Below are 6,052 nucleotides of genomic sequence, written 5' to 3' on the forward strand. Positions count from 1 at the left end.
ATTGCAATCTCCTTCCTTTGGGGACTGATCTCTATTGAAGCCTCTACAAATCATACTAATCTTAAAAAGCACTGCTGATTTGACAGCTGTTGGCTGTGTTTAGTCACTGAACAAGTACAAGAACATAAGAACGGCCATACTGGGTCAGACCAATAGTCCATCTAGCCCAGTATCCAATCTTCTGACATGGCCAGTGCCAGGTGCTTCAGAAGGAATGAACAGAACAGGCACTCATGGAGTGATCCATCCCGTCATCCACTCCTAGCTTCTGGCAAACAGGCGTGGGACGCTCAGAGCATGGGGTTGCATCCCTGCCCATCCTGGCTAATCACCATTGATGGACCTATCCTCTAGGAATTTATCTAGTTCTTTTTTGATCCCTATTATAGTTTTGGCCTTCACAACATCCTCCCGCAGAGTTCCACAGGTTGACTCTGTTGTGTGAAGAAGCATTTCCTTTTGTTTGTCTTAAACCTGCTGCCTATTAATTTCATTGGATGACCCTGGGTCCTTGTTATGTGAAAGAGTAAATAGCACTTCCTTATTCACTTTCTCATTTAAAAGATATCTATCATATCCCCTCTTAGCCATCTCTTTTCCATGCTGAAAAGTCCCAGTCTTATTAATCTCTCATATGGAAGCCCTACCATACCCCTAATCATTTTTGTTGCCCTTCTGTGTACCTTTTCCAATTCTAATATATCTTTTTGAGACAGGGTGGCGAGAACTGCACTCAGTATTCAAGGTATGGGCATACCGTGGATTATATATGGATTTCTCTCTTTCCTAATGGTTCCTAACATTCTGTTAGCTTTTTTGGCTGCTGCTGCACATTGAGCAGATGTTTTCAGAGAACAATCCACAATGACTCCACGATCTCTTTCTTGAGTGGTAACATCAAATTTAGACCCCCATCATTTTGTATTTATAGTTGGGATTATGTTTTCCAATGCACTACTTTGCATTTATTAACATTGAATTTAATCTGCCATTTTATTGCCCAGTTTTGTGAGATCACTTTGTAACTCTTTGCAGAGCAGAACATGGGCTAATTTTACCTGCTCTGCCCTGCAACTGTCTTTCCTCACCCCTTGGATGGTAGTTCATGCTTAATGCATGTCGCACACTGACCTCTGTTGAGTCTGCTAATGGTACCAGTTAAGTCCACTCTGTGAACAAATGATCTCCAGGAATTGGACTGAGAGCATCAGCTGATAGCATGTCACTGAGCAGCCATTAAATGGCATTACATTTTCATTTATTTCAGGTCTAAGACAGATTCAAACTGATGGAGTGTCTCTAGCCTACATCCCAGTACCTGCTGCCATTCTATCCCTTGTACTTGCATGTTTTTAAAGCTCTAGCTACGTGCGGTTATGAATTTGGGATCACACGTTATTGAAAACCTCTTATTTTAGGACAGTTTTGCTGTTATGTTTTTAAAAATGGCTTGGTTCCTATGCTCCTTTCAGGGTATATAATATTGGCCTCAGATGTTTGTATTTTATTCTCTGCCTTTAGTACAGAAGAATTATGAATGACTTTACTCTGTTTTGCTGGTGGACTTGAGCAACCTTTGGATTACCTGGGTGGTGACATCATAGCTCCAGGTGGAAACTTCTGATATCAGTCTGAGGCAAAGCAGCTCAAGTTGCAGGCTAAAAAGTGTAATTGAACCCTCCAGCTCTTCCAGACATGATCCTGAAGCCTAAACTTCCCAAATCAGCCTGTGCTTCAAGCTGTAATTCCAGATATTTCAGCTTTTTCAGATATTCCAGGTTTTTACAAAAGTTCTCCAACTGAAAAGGGAGAGTTAAGACCTGATAGTCCTAATGTGAAAAATGTTTTTTTTTAAAAAGTAATATTTACACATCATAAAGGAGCAATAAACATCACCATTTGTTGGCTAATTTGCTTCACCGTTCCCATTTAAGCAAACTTCTCCCAAATCAAACAGTTTAATCCCCAACAACAGTTTTATAAAACAATGTATTGTAGCTGGTGGACTTTACCCTGTACAGGCTTAATGAACACTTTTAATAATTTGCAGTGCAGTTGCTAGTCAGGTCACTTTGCAGCAGTTGCCAAAGTTTAGAAATTCTCAGAATTCCCAAGAGCATGGGCTCACAGAACTGCTTTTTGATTAAATGTGGTGTAATATGCATGCAGTGAACAGAAAGAATGAGACAGTGTTTTTAATTAAACCACTTGACTTGGAAACTAAGCACAGCAGACAGAAGGATCTTGCCTCTATTAAGACAACATATCACTGCATTAAAATATTTTTAGAAGTCCTGCTTGTAAGTATAGTCAATCATTAACCCAAATTTAAGTCCATTAATGTCACTAACACCCCCTCCCCCCCAAAAAAAACCCGCACCTGCAAAACAAACAAAAGTTAATGTTGACACTCAGGGTTAATGAACTCATTGTTTTCCTTCAGCTACTTCAGTTAGCTCTAAGATGAGGTTTGGATAACCAACTGCAATGCTCAGGCAACATGGGACCAGATAATGGAGAGTGGAGTCTCTGAATGTCCTTGCTTTCCTGAGTTTGTCTGACCCTTCACATTACTTGCTTCACATGTTTTTTGGTAGCTGATTCCTTTTTCCTTAATAAAAGTTAACAACTCTATATATAATCTTCTATCTGAAAAATGGGGACAATATTTCTCACTCATGGGAGTGTCATGAGGATTTGTTAATGGTTTCTAAGTGCTTTAAAGATGAAGAGTGCTATGAAAGTGTATGTGCTATTCTTAAAGTGTTTTATATAGAATAAGACAAACAGAACAGAAAATATTAATTAGTAAGGGGAGCAGAGTCAAGATCAGTGAATTAACATCTACAAAATCATTCTTTGTACCATTTTGATTTTAGTGTTACACAATTACCAAAACACAAACTGATAAAATAATTCAGCAACTTAGAGAGGTTAGCTACCCTGCTGAGGAGCTTGTTTTAAACATTTTCTTTCTCTAGATATTATGCCTGTCAATCTTCCAGAGGAAGCCCAGGAAAGGGGTGCAAATAAATAAAGTCTCTTTTTTGTTCCCAGCCCTATGTATATTATTTTTCCATCGTCTCTGGTATCTGCTGTCATCTTCTGTAGGGGATGGGGACCCTTCCAATTTCTGACTGTGAGCACTTTATCTTGTAACTGCAGGTAATTCAACATTCTGTAACATATGCATAGTCTGGAACATGAGAACAGATATGAACAATTTTTCCTTGTCTTCCTACAGTTTAAAAAAATCTCAATAGTGTGCAAATCATTCCTATTTATGGAACATCCACATGATAGATCACAACAGCTCCAGATAGCTGTGTGTAGCAAATTTAAAACTTCTTGTCCTTACTTGCAAAGCACACATCATGCAACTTGCACCTATGTCACCAACCTATTCTTTCATGTCCCCTTTTGCCTTGCCCACCTCCAACTGCCTTTGACTTCTTTTTCACACAGCATTCTCTGCTCTTCCTATGCTGATCTTTATATTTTGAATACTCTTCCAAAAACTGTTTTGTTAAACATCTACAACATTCCCAAGAACTCACTTCTACAACACCCTACAAACTTGAGTGGTTTATGCTCAGACACACAAAACTGAACCCAACACATGCCTAAACCAAACTAACAATCCAATTTGATCTCTCTATCCCATTTCATTACTCTCCCTGCCCTATTCCTGCTTATAAGAGTGAGGTCAAATTTTTCAGCTGAAATTTTTTTTAAACATATTCAGATTGACTAAAACAATTTGTGAATTCATGTCAAATTTGCTGTATTGTTTTGGGAAAAAACAACACTAATCATGTATTGCCCTCTGCCCCACCAAACACACACACACGAAAAAAATTCTGAAGAAATGCTGTTTAATTTCACCACTTCCTAAATGAAATGTTTAATTTAAAACAAATTTTCATTTTGATTTTTACTTCAATTTTTTAAAAAAAAGTTAAAAAAAACCTTTGAAACTAAATGTTTTGTTCAACCAAAAAACCCCCACAATCCCCCCTCCCAACTTTTTTGTTTAATCAAAACCTTGACATTTTTGTTGTGGGTCAATCCAAACTGGGTCTTTAAAAATGTTTTGGTCCAGCCAGAAAATAAATTAAAAAAAAAAATCAGTTATTCACACAGCTCTACTGTGTATATCCTCACTTGTCAGTCTTATCCATTATTTAGACTGTAAACTCTTCAGGGCTGGGATCTTTCATTCTGTGAAACTAGTGGACCTAAAGAAATTATGAACCGATAAATTGGGGCTTTTCTTAACCTATTTTCAGCCTTTTTGAATTTAGCACTTTTGTCTGAGACCATGATGCCACAACTGAAGCAAAGTGAGCAAGAGACAAGAGGAGCTTTAGTACCTATCCTCATGGTAATAGTACTCATCAACTGTGTAAACACATTGTGGCCTTAGTGCAGAGGGATAGATCAGAGGTTGCAGCAATCTGGCACCCTCTTTTGTATTTATTTATAATCAGGGCCCTCATTGTGATAGACACTATACAAAGCACCGAGAACGACAGAACCTCTGCCCAAAGAACTTAGAATATGATGTATCAAGGCACAATTTTAGTTTTGCTGTCTGAATCATGTTGTACCTGGAAATTAAACCCTGGTTCTCATAGCTATCTGGCAGTCCCCAGCTCCCCCAGTTTAATTAAAACCTTTGTTATTGAAATACCTAACAGCTTGAGTACAATCAGCACAGGTGACCATGCATGTGATAAAATAAGGAAAACTGAATTTCAGACATACACAAAATTTTAAACGAGGAATTTTGAAAAGTGTTCCCCATTAATCTAACTCTGCCAATGGTAAAACTCCCATTGTCATCAGTGAGAGCAAACATTAGGCCAACACTACTAAGCGCTTTTGAAAAATCCACCCTCAGTGTCCAAATTTTGAGCAGAATCTGTACAATAAACAAAAAAGTTTAAGAAACTAAGAAGAGATCAAGACAATCTGCGTGTCTGATGTTCAAGGAGAAAACTGCCTGTGGAGAAATATCTCATCCTTACATAAGGAATGAATATGTGAGATAAATGGTTGTCAGTACTGTAAGAGCAACCACTGCAGAAGTAATCACTTCGCATTTATGTAACTTCAGTTCCATTCATCAACAGCTCTGAAAGCCCCTAATCCATTTAATGAGGAGGTGAGCCATTTTTAAAGGCAGCTGCACAGCTTATATCAATGATCTATTAGTGCCACTATGTTATCTAAACACTATTCAATAATTAGAGACAGTACCAAGTGTGCCTAAAATGGCAATTGTCTTAGACAGTTTTCCCTTTAGCACGTTTGGGTTATTTTGTTTTATTCCTTCTACTACTTCTTCTCCAGTTGGGCCTGGGAAGTGGCCATTAGTGGAGCCAGCTCTTAGATTAGCACTTGCACAGTTGGTCATACTCTAACATCCATAAGATTTTCTACAACTGTGGTCTTGCACTGGACCGGTGTACTTGTAGCATCCATGTAAAGCATAGCTGTATGCCCAACCTAAACTTCAGAGCCTGAGCTCCAGCCTGCGCTGCAGCTTCAAAATACTGCCTATACAGCTATTTTTAGTGTGCCAGCATAGGCCCAACTCGCTCAAGTCGGTCACCCAGCCTCAAAGGCTTGCTCCTGTGGCCTCCAAAATGCTGTGTGAACATACCACTAATGTCAACACACGTCTGTCTAACTCTAGCTTTGTGAGTTGTTGAGGGGTGAAATTTAAACAGCTACATCTCAAATTTCCATTTGCTGTAAATGAGGTGTCACCCTCAACCCCCAATCAGTTTTAACTGTTCTAGTTTTATCTCTGCTTTGCGTAGTGGTGTGTTTTGGTCTCACCGACTCATACTGGTAGCACTCATTGTATTTCCTTGATTTCAGAAGTAATTTAGCAGTTAAGGTTTCAAATGACTGACTCCCTTTTTCCTCTGGCTGAAAGATACACATACACAGCACAGATAATCTAATCCAGAACTGGCTCCAATGAGATATTATTTCATATTTTAATTAATAGCGGGCAAGAGTTGGTATCAAGAATTGCATT

The sequence above is a fragment of the Lepidochelys kempii genome, chromosome 5, assembly GCF_965140265.1.
Source record: "Lepidochelys kempii isolate rLepKem1 chromosome 5, rLepKem1.hap2, whole genome shotgun sequence".
Lineage (NCBI taxonomy): Eukaryota > Metazoa > Chordata > Testudines > Cheloniidae > Lepidochelys > Lepidochelys kempii.